General features: G+C 43.8%; 1 pseudogene across 1 annotated transcript in view; it reads left to right on the top strand.

Moving 5' to 3' along the window:
- The window catches only part of LOC311522640 (up-regulator of cell proliferation pseudogene), a 28,312-nt pseudogene extending 11,867 nt beyond the window's left edge, over nt 1-16,445 (top strand). Inside the window, exon 3 of the transcript in view lies at nt 11,745-16,445. The product of the transcript in view is annotated as an up-regulator of cell proliferation pseudogene (transcript). The remainder of the gene's footprint in view (nt 1-11,744) is intronic.
- The last annotated feature ends 707 nt before the right edge of the window (nt 16,446-17,152 follow it).

The raw sequence follows: 17,152 nt of genomic DNA, 5'->3' as shown, positions 1-17,152 counted from the left end.
CTCTGGGGCCAAAACATCTTCCAATGCAGGGGCTTTCTAAGTAATAGCAGCCTGTCCTGACTGCCTGTGAGCAGCAGGACTTCCCACAATCTCTGCAGAGCTACGTTTTGTGGGTCCATCCCTGATATGTTTTGATTGCCTGCAGCTCCACCCCGGGTATGCCTCCTACCCTAGGGATTCAGACCGCACCCTTGGTCCTGCGGCTGTCATCAGTTCTTGTGTAGAGGGGATTCTATCCCAGCTGGAAACGCTCCTCTGGACATTTTACCCAACACAAAGCCTGTGGTAAATGATAATCGTCTCGTCTGAGGACATTTTGGTGTCAATCTCATTTAAAGTAATGGGAGACAGCAATCATTTCTAATATGGGAAATTTCAGGATTTTTAAGCCAGGAATAAGGAGATCCTATTGGACTTTTAAAAGACACCATGTAACTCTAAATTCACAATGTGAGTTGGCAACATGGTATACTGGCCAAGTTCACTTACATCTCACTTATCATGCCTATTACAAGGGTAACCGCTGAATACTCTTTTAATCTGTTCTTCTTTATTAGCTAAGGAGACACTAGAGCCCAAAGAAAAATGGAAAAGGAAGAAGAAAAAAGGATGCTTTCCATGTTCCCCATTCCGTAGAAAAAGCAAAGGATCTGTAGGTAAGCGGGACTCTTCTCATTTGGTTTGGGGCTCTACTCCTCACTCCCAGGAACTGTGACGGGTGCACTATCGGCAATGCTGGGAGCCTGAAGCAACTCATGGAAATCGGGGCCATCACAGGCAGCTTGTGGGTATAAGAGGATGAGGTTTTTTTGGGTGGGGTGGTAGAAAGGGGACGGATACCGGGGGCGCCTACACCATTCTGCCTCTGATTCCCATTACACTGCGTTCTGCCACATTCCATTAATATCCTCCAGCTGCCCCAGTCCCTGTTCTGCTTCTCACCCCATCTACAGTGGAATCAGGCTTTCATCCTCACTGCCAGGGTGCCAGCAGGGGGAGCTTTGAGACCACAGCAGACACTCACCCTGCTAGCAGTTCAATGCCCGATGCCACGGTGGCCACCAGCAACTGCAAGGAGCAATTGCAGGGAAAGTTTTTGTCAGCCTCAAGCCCTGGGCGAGAGGATACTCTGTGAGTTCTTTGCAGGCAGATCATGCTCAGTGCGGTTGGCACAGAGAATTTCAGGGATGGAGCACATTCACTAAGGTTAACTTGGAGCTGTGTGGGGATGGATCATGCTCAGTGAGGATGGAATCTTAGATTTTGGCTGCCAGCTTCTAACAAGCCTCTACTGAGCATGTGCCAAGAGTTATTTTCAGAGGCGTATAAATTGGGTAGTTCTGGAAGAATTTTCTGAGAGACAACGAAAGGCCCCCTTGCTCCAAATGTCAAGTCCCTGTTCTAAAGTATGGAGCTGTTAGACCTTCTCAGAGAAACAGTTGTAATTTTTTTTTAACAGTGGCAAAGCATCACTTCCTGTATAGAGGGGATTCTCCCCCCGCTGGAACCATTCCTCTGGCCCTTTTACCCAGCATAAAGTGTCCAGAGCAGGAATGAAAATATCACCCAGTGCTTTTTTTTTCCCCAGGGAAAAAAGAAATAAAATAAACTCAAGCAAAAACCAAACAAAACGGTCTATCCTGATTTCACTATGTACTTGTACAGTTGCACAAAGTCAAAAGTGTATGAAGCTTGCAGAACGTCCCAGTAAAATAGCAACGTGTAACCTGTGTGACATTCAGTAGTCCTATAAATACGAAAGCACCTCTGAATTTAGAAGACATTTCATTCTACCGTATGACAAAAACATTTTTTTTTCTTTTGGTTATAACTGTTATTATTTAACACCTCTTTTTTCTAAATTAACCTGGATATTGGGCCTCAGTGAGGAATAGAAAAGCCTCCTAAGAAATTTTCACCTGCAATCTTCAGCTGCTTTTAAAATTATTTGAGTGAAACCAAAACAATAATAAAACCCCCACAAACAAACCCAACACTTAATATATTTTTGCAGAAGTAAAGGTTGCATTTTTGCATCTTCATCTATTTCACATATGGCCCAGGATTTCATAGTAAAATTCCCTACAAATAGCTGAGGACTCCATCTTATACATTGCACTTCTCAGATTATTACAAAGAAATTAGCAGTGATCCTTCCACATTTTCAGTTTGTTTGTATTCACACAAACGGGGAAGAAAATACATGTGTTTGTGTCTAGTGAGAAAGTCAATTATTGATGAAGTACCGATAATTTATTTTCTTTAATTTCACTATCAGATGGTTTAAATCAGGGGCAAGATTCAGCGACACAGAGAGCTCCAAAGTCAAGGCAGAAAGATGTCTTAAAGCTGGAGCAAGAAGGGTTCATTGAGCCGGTCCTGGAGCTGGAGGAGACAGAAGGACTTTACGGTATTTCCTCTCATAATTTTTGCACTGTACCTAAATTCAGTGGGTGAAATTCTGGTGCCTTTGAAGTCAATAGAACGTAGGACTTGAAGGAATCTCCTCGGTCATCGAATTCAGTCCCTGCTGTCATAGGCAACCCCATGACATCATTTCATTCATAAACTTTTCAAGCTCCATCTTCAAACTAGTTAGGTTGTTTCCCCCCACTTCTCCTATTGGGTGGCTGTTGAAGAACCTCTCTCCTCCAACAGGAATTTGTCACTGACTTCAGTGGAGCCAGAATTTCACCCAACATGCTTCACTTAAGTTTACAAAAATGATCCATTAGGACCTTCAAAAACCAAATACACATGAGATTGGCCTAAATATCACAAGAGTAAAACTATAATTATACTATACTTCACGGTTTGTAAATTTCTTGTCTGGTTTGTGAGCCTTTAGGGGAAAGCTGCCTCCTGCTTTAGTCTGTGGAGTGCCTTAGGGTCAAATTCAACACTAAACAAATATGCAAACTGCAGACTTCCCCCCTATCTGCTTGAAGATGACTCCCCTTATCTACTCCTAACCCCTGCAAGGGTGAAGCTGCCATTTTGTGCCTCTTCATCTCTCTCCCTTACCCCTATCCTATCCCCTTCCCCTCCCTGCCCCACTAAGTCCCCTCCTCCACTCCACGCTCCTCCCATTGCCCCCAGAGGCTTCTGTCCCCAGTGCCACCTTGCATTCACTTGCCCCCACATTTTCCCACCCTCTCCCCTGCCCTTACAGTATCTTACCCCTCACATTTTCCCTCTTTCACCCCCTATTTCCCTGAGATCTCCTCAGTCCTCCCCCCCAACCTCTCTGAATAGCCTCTTCTCCTCATGAGGATGTCTCCTGCTTCCCACGTTCCTCCCAGTTCCTCAGAGTTACTTCTCCAGCCATTAACCACAGAGTCCAGAAAGTGGCCATTGTCTCTGAGGGCACCCTGGCTTCAGTATAATGGAAAACTGTGGGAGATGGCAGCCATCTCTATTTGGGGCAGCCTTACTTCCACATGCAAAGCCTGTAGTGAATGATAGTCGTCTCATCCCAGGGCAGTTTGGCATCAATCTCATTTCAAGTAATGGGAGACAGCGATTATTTCTAATATGGGAAATTTCAGGATTTTAAAGCCAGGAATAAGGAGATCCTATTGGACTTTACAAAGACACCATGTAACTCTAAATTCACAATAAGAGTTGGTACCATGGCATACTGGCTAAGTTCACTTACATAGCACTTGTCATGGTTCTTACAAGGGCAACCACTGCGCCCCGTCATGCACACCTCTCTTTAAGAGGGAATCTGGTTGTGGTCTCTCTTCTGGGTTTTTACTGCCCACTCGGGAAAAGAAGTGTGCCATTTGCATGGGCCTTACCGGGTCGGTGGCCAACTTGAAAATCGTAGGGCTGCAGTGAAAGTTACCACCTCATGACCCGGGCATTGATGTCCTTCATAATGTTAAGCAATCGAAGTTGCATGTGGTCAGTGACCAAATGGAAGGGGTTCCCCAGTAGATGATACCTAAGTGCATTGATTGCCTACTTCACCACCAACACCTCCTTTTCTATCGTTGAATACTTCTGCTCTCAGGGAAACAACTTCCTGCTCAAATAAAGAACTGGATGCTCCTCTCCCTCAGCTTCTTGAGAAAACACTGCTCCCAATCCCATTTCTGACACGTCAGTCTGTAATATGAAGGCTCTGTCAAAGTCTAGGTGGAATAGGATGGGATCCCTAGTTAGTCGATCCTTCAGTTCCAGGAAAGCTCTCTCACACTCTGCTGACTACTGTATCTTGTGAAGCTGGAAGCTCTTTTTTAGGTCGGGTAAGGGTGACATGAGCGTTGCTAGGTTTGGCACAAAGTAGAAATAGTATCCTGCTAGGCCCAAGACTTGGCTTACCGGCCTTTTTGTCATAGGGGCCGGGCAGTCCCCTAAGGCTTGTACTTTATCCAACTGGGGGTGTAGGGTACCTCGGCCCACACTGTACCCCAACTATGTTACCTCTCGCTGCCCAAGATGGCACTTGACTAGGTTGATGGTGTGCCCGGCTTCCCCTATAGCTTGCAAGATGGTTGTGAGGTGTTGGAGATGTTCTTCCCACATGAGGCTGTCTACAACTATATTGTCTATGTAGGCTGCTGCATATAGGTGGTGAGATTGCAGCAGCCTGTCCGTAAGTCACTGAAATGTGGCTGCGGCCGCACAGAAACCAAAAGGCATGGTGACTAACTGGTACAGTCCAAACGGGGTGTGACCAGCAGTGCAAGGGGAACCCCTCACTGGAAATGCCAATGTCAGGGCAGGCTGCAAAGGGGAGAGCAGATACTCCCCAGACTGGTGGGTAACACTGAAGTTAAACTCCCCAACCAGTCACAAACTGTGCTTCCAATCCCCCACACTGGTTATCAAGAAGCAAAAATGAAATCACACAGCCCCTTAATTGCATTCCAGTCTCTGGCTTCCAATCAACACCTACGTCCAGTACAGTGAGAAGTTATCTAAAAACTCTGCTCACATATACAAAATGTTCTTCTGACCCCAAAGGGTCAGCCATGTCACCAGGCCAGTATAGGTTTGGATACTACCCAAAATACCACTCTGCCAGCCAGGTTTATTATAAAGAAAAAAGAAAGAACAAGAAGATAGATGTTAAATGGTAAAGCAGTTACATATATACAAAGATTTGAAAGTCCATATATCAGGCTCCTATCAGTACTTGTGAGTTTGCTGGCTTGAATGTCCCTCTGGAACACAACCCCAGCTAGGATGGGTCATTCAGTCCTTTGTTCAGAGCTTCATTTTGTAGCAAAGTTCACCCAGAGATAAGAAGCAGGACTGAAGACAAAATGGAGAAGATGCAGCTGCCTTTTATAGTCTTTTGCCATGCAGCCTGTGCTTCCTTTGTTCCAAACACAAGCTGCCCTACACATGGCTTGAAAGCCTTAGAGTTCTGTCCATAGGCATGCCCCTGCCAGAAAATGACCACATGGTGCCAGGGATGCTGGAAGATGGGGAAACCAAGGGGCCATGACCCTCCGCCTTTTTGCCATGGGCCCAGCCCCCTGCTCCTCTTACTCTGGGAGAAAGAGACTTCTTTTAGTCTTTTTTCTTCACCCTTCTTGGCCAATACCAGATACCTTTGTAGGACACTCTCGTAAAGTTTAGCCTTTTCAGAGTCTGATAAACTGGATCTTTCAAGAACGTCTTTCATCTCTGAATCCAATTGGTGAGGAGCTGTGGTTCTGATATTTTCTTCATCACTAGAGGCATGTTTCATCACTAGAGGCGTGTTTGTTCTAGCTGATGGCTAGGAACGAGGTACAATTTTTCAACCATTTTATTTAAAATGCCTGACAGCAAAGCTCAACAAAGGTTTGATAAAACCCCTGATCTGTTTTACAATCATCTTTTATTCTTTTGAGGAACAGGTTTTTGTAATCGCTCAGTGTTTTACTAATCCCCCATTTTCTTTTTAGCATGCTTACTTGTTAGGGTTTCTGGGGGACTTTTCCTTTTACAGAGTTGAGTGCTATTTCAGAGCTGGCCACTACCAGGTTGTCAGAGGATGAGCACAGAATAACCTTCCTTTGATGCGGTCTGGCTTTGATGAGGAGTTTCAAAAGAGCTAGGTTTCTGTGTACATGGCTAGACATGCTTATCAGGGGGATGCTCTTTTTTTTAAAATGGCTAAGGATTGTTAAAAAAATTACTACTTTTCTGTTTTTTTCAAGGTGTATACATAGGGCCAGTCTGGGGGAGAAATGCTTGTTCTTAACCTGTAGGCTTCGGGTGCTAAAACATTTAAATCCACCAGCAGAAACTTCTGGGCTTTTTGATAGCATCCTCAAAAGCCTCCCAAAAGAATTGTGTTTTCCCAGGGTACGTTTGCCATGCCTGGGTGGTAACTTGCAGTTTATCTCCATGGTTTTAAAGAGAACCATATACTTTGTATTTAAAATAATCATTTGTCTTTTTTTCCCCTGGCAAAACACATTTTGCACAATGTACAAAATACTCAGCTTCCTGTGGTGTATGTATTTTGTAAAGGCTTTCTCAATTTCACTGCTTTCAGAAGAAGACTTCTTCAAGTCATCTCTAATAAATATGCCTTGTGAAAAGGAAAAAATACTTTTTTTTCCTTCAAAAATGGTCAACAGTGCCAAATATGTATGTGTCAACATATGAAACTGGAGGACAAAAGAGGGTGTGGAAACCTGTAAAAATATATATATTGATGAATCCTATTGAGCTGTATACTACTAATGTCTAGAGTGAAAATATATAAAAAACCCACAACGGGTTTTCACCTCAGTCCCCGGAAAAATCATGGAGCAGGTCCTCAAAGATTCAATCCTGAAGCACTTGCATGAGAGGAAAGTGATCAGGAACAGTCAGCATGGATTCACCAAGGGAAGGTCATGCCTGACTAATCTAATCGCCTTCTATGATGAGATTACTGGTTCTGTGGATGAAGGGAAAGCAGTGGATCTGTTGTTTCTTGACTTTAGCAAAGCTTTTGACACGGTCTCCCACAGTATTCTTGTCAGCAAGTTAAAGAAGTATGGGCTGGATGAATGCACTATAAGTTGGGTAGAAAGTTGGCTAGATTGTCGGGCTCAACGGGTAGTGATCAATGGCTCCATGTCTAGTTGGCAGCCGGTGTCAAGTGGAGTGCCCCAGGGGTCGGTCCTGGGGCCGGTTTTGTTCAATATCTTCATAAATGATCTGGAGGATGGTGTGGATTGCAGTCTCATCAAATTTGCGGATGATACTAAACTGGGAGGAGTGGTAGATATGCTGGAGGGCAGGGATAGGATACAGAGGGACCTAGACAAATTAGAGGATTGGGCCAAAAGAAATCTGATGAGGTTTAATAAGGATAAGTGCAGGGTCCTGCACTTAGGACGGAAAAACCCAATGCACAGCTACAGACTAGGGACCGAATGGCTAGGCAGCAGTTCTGCGGAAAAGGACCTAAGGGTGACAGTGGACGAGAAGCTGGATATGAGTCAACAGTGTGCCCTTGTTGCCAAGAAGGCCAGTGGCATTTTGGGATGTATAAGTAGGGGCATAGCGAGCAGATCGAGGGACGTGAATCGTCCCCCTCTATTCCACATTGGTGAGGCCTCATCTGGAGTACTGTGTCCAGTTTTGGGCCCCACACTACAAGAAGGATGTGGATAAATTGGAGAGAGTCCAGCGAAGGGCAACAAAAATGATTAGGAGTCTGGAACACATGACTTATGAGGAGAGGCTGAGGGAACTGGGATTGTTTAGTCTGCAGAAGAGAAGAATGAGGGGGGATTTGATAGCTGCTTTCAACTACCTGAGAGGTGGTTCCAGAGAGGATGCTTCTAGACTATTCTCAGTGGTAGAAGAGGACAGGACAAGGAGTAATGGTCTCAAGTTGCAGTGGGGGAGGTTTAGGTTGGATATTAGGAAAAACTTTTTCATTCAGAGGGTGGTGAAACACTGGAATGTGTTCCCTTTGGCGGTGGTGGAATCTCCTTCCTTAGAAGTTTTCACGGTCAGGCTTGACAAAGCCCTGGCTGGGATGATTTAATTGGGGATTGGTCCTGCTTTGAGCAGGGGGTTGGACTAGATGACCTCCTGAGGTCCCTTCCAACCCTGATATTCTATGATTCTATGAACGTGTGATTGATGACACCATCCGAATCTGCAGGTCCTCATTAGAGCTGCATGCCCCAGTCCCCCTCAGCTGAGTTTCTGGGTTGTCTCCGTAGTTTCTCTCCTCCCCAAGCTCATGTGACTCAAGAGGGGGGATGGAACTGCATGGACTTGAGGACTGAGGAAAGGCACCATAATGTGCCTAAATAAGCCAACTACCATCAGTTCGCAATTTCAGTAACTGATTTACTGCACACTGGAAAGGCCATGACCACATTATAGAGGAAGAATAATGTATGTAAAATAGGTTTCAGAGTAGCAGCCGTGTTAGTCTGTATTCTCAAAAAGAAAAGGAGGACTTGTGGCACCTTAGAGACTAACAAATTTATTTGAGCATATAAATAAATTTGTTAGTCTCTAAGGTGCCACAAGTATTTAAAATACTTAGTTTTAAAACAATGTTTAATTTTTAATGTTGAACTCCTCAATTTCATTGAAGGTCAGGTAGGATGGGTATCTGAGGTGGACACACATTGAGTATATATCCCAAACAATTCAGAAATGCCAATTTTAGGAAAAAGCAATCCAAAATATTTCTGTGTCCAGTGTATCCATAAGCATTTTTTTAAAGAAATAATGTATTGAGGTTGAGCTGCTAAAAGCATGTTCTCTACCTGTTGATTTGAACCCATCACTTTCCTCTTTGAATCCCTCTGCTCACTCCTCATCTGATATTCAATCAGATTTAAATTATTGGTCACCTTTTCAAGGAAACTCTGTCTCCTACCTAGACAATATCGACAACAAGTGTGTTAAGCCAGGGATAGTCAATAGGCGGACCATGGGCCAAATCCAGACTCTGAGATGCTTTTGAATGGACCCCACAATGTTTTTATTTGTTTATTATCATTATGGTTTTTTAAACATTTTTTTCTTGGAGTCTGGACCTTGACTATACCTTGACCAAGAAATTTGGACCTTGACAAAAATAGGCTATCCCTTCATTAAAGTATATATCACTTACTTTCTCCTCAGAGCACATTCTGTGGTATCTGAGTGCCTGGCTGTCAATAACATATTTCTTGGTATGGTTGGGGAGGTTACTAGATCTATGAAGGTAGGTGTGGTGATTCATGGGTTTCTTGTATATGGTTGTCTGTAGGGTTCCATTGCTGAAGCTGATTGTGGTGTCCAGAAGTTGTGGGAAAGCTCCAGAGAGAGTTTAATGGATGGGTGGTGGTTGTTGAAGTTGTGGTGGAAGTCTGAGGGAGTTTAAGCTGTCTTCCCATAGGATGAAAATTTCTCAGGTATATCACTAGTTTCATGATGCACTTCTCCAGAAATTCTTCTTCAGGATGACCCATGAAGAGGTTAGCATATTGGGGAGCCATCCTAGTACCCCTGGCTGTTCTCATGCTTTGGACAAAATGTTTATTGTTGAAGGTAAATCTATGACAGGCGAGGATGAACTGGATGAGTTTGGCTATGTGTTTGGGATGGATAATTGATGGTTGTCCATTGTCTTTTAAATATTTGGGGCAGGCAGCTATCCTGTCATTGTGAGGGATATTGGTGTATAGGAAAGTGACATCCATGGCGGCAAGGATGGTATTCTGAGGAAGGTTGTTAATACTGTGGAGTAGAGTAGGGCTCAAATGTACTTGAGCCATCCAGCTACTGTGAGAGTGGACTGTCTGGAAAGACTCTTGCCAGGCTTACAGCACATGCACGTTTCAATCTCTTTGGCTCATGAGTGTTTGCACGCAGTGTTCTAGAAAGCCAAATGTTTCCTTTAATAGATGTTTTCAGTATTGCTTCCTCAAACGGGCAGTCAGTGCCACACACTGGCTGAAATAAATGCTGAGTGACTGAGATCAAGTAGGGGATGTTGAGCTCAGTGGTGCACAATCCCCTCCATTATAAGACTGCTGATTTTGCAAAATGCTGTGTTTTTGAGGAGCTGTGTCTAGGGAACTCCTTGCTCAAATGACCCTGAAATTTGGGTCACTAACCCTATCCTGTTCCCCCATGAGACAACAAATTTCAAGTCAGTCCAAGTAAGCATAGAGATCTTACAGCACGAAGAAGAAATAACATTTAAGTAGAAAGGGCTTCTCAACCTAAACTAAAGCAGAGCTGGTGCTTCATTACAGAATCATAGGACTGGAAGGGACCTCGAGAGGTCATCAAGCCCAGTCCCCTGCCCTCATGGCAGGACCAAGCACCATCTAGACCACCCCAGACAGGTGTTTGTCTAACCTGCTCTTAAAAATCTCCAATGATGGAGATTCCACAACCTCCCTATGCAATTTATTCCAGTGCTTAACCACCCTGACAGTTCGGACATTAGGAAAAATTTCCTATCTAAACTTCCCTTGCTGCACATTTTCTGTTATTGCTTTTTTGTCTTCATTGAGTAATGGGCCTACTTTGTCCTTTGTCTTCCTCTTGCTTCTAATGTATTTGTAGAATGTTTTCTTGTTACCCTTTATGTCTCCAGCTTGTTTGATTTCCTTTTGTGCCTTGGCCTTTCTAATTTTGCCCCTACATACTTGTGTTGTTTGTTTGTATTCGTCCTTTGTCATCTGACCTAGTTTCCACTTTTTGTAGGACTCTTTTTTTTTATTTTTAGATCATGGAAGATCTCCTGGTTAAGCCAGGGTGGTCTCTTGCCACTCTTCCTATCTTTCCTGTGCAGCGGAATAGTTTGCTCTTGTGACCTTAATAATGTCTCTATAACACATAATAAATGGGTTAATTGTTTATCAGGTCCAAATACCCTTACACTGCACTGGAGACATTACCGTACCAGGACTGGCCTGGAGGTGTCTTCGCATTAGCTCCCCATGTTGCAATGTGGGTAAATTTGCTTTGTAAGTAATGACAGTCCTCACAGCTCCCCAAAAGGACAGAGAAAGTAGCGTGAGTGAAGGGACTGATTTGGTCGCTGGGAGGTAAGCAAAGCCACAGTGCTGTTAGCTACACCTGTAAAAGACATGTCCCAGCAAAGAGATGGAGGAAGATATGAAGAAAATCAAAAATAAGTCTTCCCAGAAGGTGTAATCTGCACTGACTGCTGAAAGGGAAATAAAGGGTCAGATCCTCCGGATGAGCCATTGATGCCCAGCACAGCTCAGGGTGAGGGGTGAAGGCTACCATCACAGCCACCTGATCCTCAGACTGCCAGGCACCAGTCTGATCCTGAGCAGCAGCTTAGAGCAGCCAAGGGATCATTCCAGCTTCTGGGATCACCACAGAGACAGGGTCCTGAGTCTATGCCCCCTCCTCCAGTAGCTGTGAGCTGTGATGTCATAGATCTGGTTATACAGGAAGATTTCCTAGGAAATTTTCAGTTGGCCACTTAAGCCATTTTAAAGTGGACTTTGCACTGCACTGAGGATAAGGATTGGGATCAAAAAATGCAAACCAACCTCGCATTAGCGGAGTTCAAAGTGGGCCAGAACTATGTTTTATTTGTATAGAAGTAATCCCATTGGCTTCATTTTTGTTATATCAATATAAGTAAGAGAAGAATTGAACCCAGGATGTATAAGTCATCTGTTACTTACTGGGTACTGCTTTTCTTTAAATTACAAACATCAGGCTGTCTATGGAATGAGTAAACTGTATATAAAGTCACCATTTTCTACTCTGAAATTTTGGTTTGTTTTAACTTCCTTCTGCAGAAAGAAGTAAAGCATTTCAAGATGTTCTGTCCAGATTAAATCTGGAGAAGCACAGAAGCATCAAGATCAGGCTGAGGGATGTCCTGGAGATCTGCCCAGAAAACATCAAGAACAAGATTCCAGAGGCATTAGGTGATTTACCTTGGCATTTCCTGAGGAAGGTCATGGCTCTGAATGGGACGGCCAGAAATACAAGCATTGGGCACAAGGCTCCTGCAGAAGAAATGGGTGATTATGAGGAGAAACTGCATATTGATGGCACTTTCTGTTTTAGTGACACTGAGATGAAAATTTCTCTGCAACCTCTTGATGTTCTTTGTGCTGTTCTGCTTTGCTCAGACAGGTTCCTAAAGCAGGAGATCCTGTCCAAAATGTCCATGTGCCAGTTTGCCCTTCCTCTGCTGCTACTCACCCTTGACACCCCCAAGTGCACCCTAATACTGTGGGCCATGAGGGACATTGTGCGGAAGTGGAGGCCGCACTCCCTGGCAGAGAGCAGAGGGTTCAGAGAGGAGAGCCTGGTGCTCACGTCAATGCCAACCATTTCTTTTGTGTGGATGGGGAGCTACAGCTTCTCCAAGTCCCACCTCCTCAATGAGGTTCTCGGCCCCTCCCAGCAGCACCACGATTTCTTTATCAGTGCGGGACATGGAGTCTGGGAACTTCCTTCAGAAAATCGCAGATGGGCTGGTTGAGATTTCCTGGTATTTCCCTGGGGGGACGGAAAATTCTCATCTTTTCCCAGAACCCATTGCAGTTACAAATCTGCATGGAGACATTGAGTCCCACTGGCTACAGTTTAGCTTTTTAACAGAGGTCTCCTTCACAGTGTTCATAGTTACCGAGAGCATCGGTGAGAGAGAATAGGCACTGATATCATCTCGGAAAGAATCCAGCTCTAAATATTACTTCATCCTCAACTGCAAGAATAAGAAACCCAAAGAAACTCTGGGATTCCTTAATAAGCGGTCCTCAGTGTTGAAGCTGAGCAAATCACAGCTACTGGTGAAAGATCATACCATGAATAATGCAGGATTTGTGAAAAAGGTGCAGTCCACCATAGGAACCATAGTGAATTCATCTCCGAAGACAGTGAGTTTGGAAGCCATGGCTGTGACGGCACATGACCTAGGAATCCTGTTGGATGAGGACTGTCAGGCGTGTCAATGTGCGAGCAAATATACTGAAGAAATCACTTCAGAAATAAGAGATGGGGCAAAATACAAAAGGGGAATGCTGAGCCTGCAAGGAGACCGATGGAAAAACTTGGCTAAAGTGGAAGAAGAGATGAGCCGAATGAAAAGGCAAGGGGTCATGGCCACTGAAAAGTATAAATCTGAGCTGAAACAGAAATGGTTAGAGATACGTAGACAGCGGAATCAGTGTGACCGTACTAATGGTTTGACTAAGTTCATCAAGGGAATAGGACAGTTGAAGCCAGTGGAGAAACATTACTTTCTGAAATGGATGAAATTTAGCCTGGATAATATTGCGAGGGCGAATCTTTCTAAAATGCGGGCAGACTATAAAGAGAAATGTGAAACTCCAGGAGTGGACCGAAAACAGCTGGAGGAATTAGATAAATTAATATCTGATAGTTCCTTGGGGGTGGAGCATTTCATGCATGAGTTGGGGCAGTTCTATGAAGCTGAATGCTCAATGGTTAAAGAAGGGAAAATGGAAGAAAGCCAAAGACATTTCACCCGTCTCCCAGGCATAGCAGCTGACCTGCTGCTGGAAGGGTTTCCTGTGGAGCTGATCGATGGAGATGCCTCCAACATCCCCATGAACTGGGTAGTAGAGGTTCTAACTCATCTCCATATCAGACTAGGGGATAGATCCAGAATGGTGGTTGTAACAGTGCTGAGAGTGCAGAGCACTGGGAAATCCATCCTTCTCAACACCATGTTCGGCCTGCAGTTTGCAGTGAGTAGTGGTCGATGTGTGCAAGGAGCCTTCACGACGCTCATTAAAGTTACAGAAGCTGTTCAGGAGCTGCTTGGCTGTGATTTCATCCTGGTGATAGATGCTGAAGGTCTGAAGGCCCCTGAACTAACAGCACTGGAAGACAGTTATCAACATGACAATGAGCTGGCCACCCTGGTGATTGGACTGAGTGACATCACCATCGTTAACATGGCCATGGAGAATGCCACAGAAATGAAGGATGTTCTGCAAATTGTGGTCCATGCATTTCTCAGAACAGAGAACAGCCAAACTGCCAGTTTGTGCACCAGAACGTCAGTGATGTGTCTGCTCATGTTCAAAATATGAGGGACAGAAAACACCTCCTGGAGCAGCTGAATGAAATGACCAAAGCTGCAGCAAGGATGGAAAAGCAAAGCAGGGAAATGACATTTTCTGATATTATGGAGTATGACCCAGAAAAACACAATTGGTACATGCCTGGCTTGTGGCATGAAGTCCCTCCCATGGCTCCCGTAAACACTGGATACAGTGAGAGTGTGTGTGAGCTAAAGAAATACCTGTTTGAATTCATAGAGAACCGTTCACGGAAAAGAGCTGGAAAGGATATTCCTGATTTTATTTTATGGTTGAAGAGCTTGTGGAAGTCAGTGAAACATGAGAACTTCATCTTTAGCTTTAGAAACAGCCTTGTAGCTGAAGCCTATAACCTGCTGTCTGTGAAGTATTCTGAATGGCAATGGGGTTTCCGCAAGGAGATGTATCTCTGGATATCTGAAAAAGAAACTTTTATCTAGAATCAGCTGCCAGAGACACTAGAGGGTGATCTCTTTCACAGCTTAAAAATGGAAGCACAAGGGAAACTACAGCAGGGAGAACAGAAGCTCTTGAATAACTGAGAACAGTATTTTAAAGGTGAAGCTCCAAATTTGAACCTGATAGAAAAGTACAGAGAAGATTTCAAAAGGAGCGCAAATAGCCTCAAAAGAGAACTTGAAAATTATTCAACCAGTAACTGTGAGGAAGCAATTCGAATACGAAGAGGACAGCACAAGATAGACAATACCCAGTCTGGGTACAAGCAGAAAATTGAAGGGGACTCTTGGCTGAATGCCGAAACAGAGAAGATAAACTAGACCATGAGAAACTGAAGAAAGAATTTGAAACGATGTGGCGAGAAACCTTGTCAGAGTTAACGCTCTGTACTTTACAGAAACGTCAAGTTGTTCAAGATATGGATCTCCAGCTGAGAAAGGATCTGAAGCACAGAGGGGCTGCTGTCAGACAGATACTGCAACATGCAAAAAGCCTGCTGGATTATAGAATGAAGTCTTTCACAATGAAGAAGGAATACTTAAACCTAAAATGGACCAGAGCAGTTGTAGAATACTTCTCACAGGAATGTTACTGTAAAACTGAAGAGCTTGCTCTATCTTTAATGACTGAATGCAAGAAATACATTGAAGAAAAAGTTAAATCCAAAACAGACTATGATGAAACCTATTGTGGAGAACTGCTGCATATGGTTAATGAGAGGTTAAAAGAGGAGGAGATTGAGAAACTTCACACTTCTCCTTTGTTTGAAGTTGACCTGAAGCTTCACGTTTGGGGGAAGCAGCTTGGGCATTTCAGAAGATGCATGAAGATTTTATCAAAGAAAACGATCCTCAGCAACGTCTGGAGAAGCTGAAACCTCATTATTTCTCCATATTTACTGATCTCTATTTGGAAAAGAAAGAAAGCCGAACAAGGGTGAGGAATTTCTGTGATCAGTGTCTCAAACCTGCCCTGGTGGGTTATGTCAACAAAAGGCTCGGACTAGAAATAGTTGACAATATTCTCAGCAGTGAACAGGCCCTTGAATACACCAGCCGAAGCTTCTTTCAGTTCTTTTTGCTAAAGAAGCTGCTGGAAGAGATGAACTTTGACAACTATGTGAAATACATGAATAACTATGAAGAGTTTGTCAAATCCTGGATACAGAGATGTCTGATAGACCACTATGGAGGGAAGGCAAGTTTGAGAGATTTGGAGAAAGGGATTCTATCCAGAATAATAAATAAAATCAAGGGAGTTCTGAAAAACTCCATAAATAAAAACAATAACACAGATTCTGCCTTTTTAGACAGCTTTTGCAAAGAGCTGCCGCAGGACCTGGCCATTTCCAGCAATAACTTAGTTGGAGTACAGTTTAAAAACACAGCAAAAATTGAGCAGCTTTCTGGTAACATTGAAATCTTCCTTCTGGAGCTGGAACAACAAATCTTAACCCAGTTTAATCATTTGGAACTTGAGACCAAACTCTCCAGCCTGCCAGTGAAACGCCAGGATGAGATCTTCAAGCGAGTGTTTGGCTGTGGGAAGCAGTGTCCGTTCTGTGAAGCCCCCTGTGAAGCAGGAGGCACTGACTATAAAGAGCATTTTGTATCAGTCCATCGACCCAAAGGGTTAGGGAACTTCAGGGATTGTGATTCACAAAAGCTTGAGCATTCCATATGCTCCTCTGATGTGGTTTCCAATCGTGAATTCCGAACTGCAGCCGCAGATGGGAAATTTCATCCCTACAAAGATTACCGCCATTACTACCCAGACTGGCGCATTCAGCCTGATCCCAGCATTGATGCTTCTGATTTCCGGAAATTTGTTTTCAAATCATTCAATGACCAGTTAGCTAGAACGTATGGTGCTAAAGCAGCAGAACTTCCAGGAGACTGGAAAAATATAATGAAAGAGCAGGCGCTGAAGAGCCTAAAGGAAGCATTTTACATGAAATAATAGACATGCCAAGAGTCTATTTAAATAGGATGCACTTCAACAAAACAAAACCCTTAATTTTAAAAAACGGAATATGAACCAATCTGACAGCCTGTACCGTTTTTTAAATTGAAAACGAAAAAAAAATCAATTGCAGGTCACATCTTCCAGTTAGTGCAAGGCTGCTGCACAGGAACAGCCATACCAAAGCAAACTGATAGTCCTTGTTTCCCTGTGTCCTTGCTGAACCAGAATAACAGCCCATCTAGCCTGGTATCCCCACCTCTCTGCAGTACTGGATCAGACCAATCACCCATATAGCCTAGTATCCCACATGCTTGCTGTATTGGATCAGACCTACAGGCCATCTAGCTCGGTATCTCATCTCCCTGCTGTACTGGATCAAACCAGTGATCCATCCTGTCTCTGACAGTGGCCATTACAAAATGTCTCAGTGGGAGGTGCAAGAAACCATCTAATGGAAATTGTAGAGAAACGTTTTTAGAGGAGAAGCTTCTTCCTAACATAACTATGTAAACAGGGTCCGAATGAGTTCTCCCATGACAGCTAGCTGGGAGCGGGAGAGACTTTAGGAGGAAATTGTATTTACATGAACTCACCTACTCTGCCTAGATATCCAGCAGATATAGAGGTGTTGCTCAAAGTGATCAATATTGACTTGTGTTGGGTTACAGATCACTTTAGTACGGAATGAAGGGGTAGTGAAA

This window comes from Lepidochelys olivacea (assembly GCF_965140295.1).
Source record: "Lepidochelys olivacea isolate rLepOli2 genome assembly, chromosome: 6".
NCBI lineage: Eukaryota > Metazoa > Chordata > Testudines > Cheloniidae > Lepidochelys > Lepidochelys olivacea.
The sequence above is the reverse complement of the archived record's forward strand: the minus strand, read 5'-3'. Positions and strand labels throughout refer to the sequence as shown.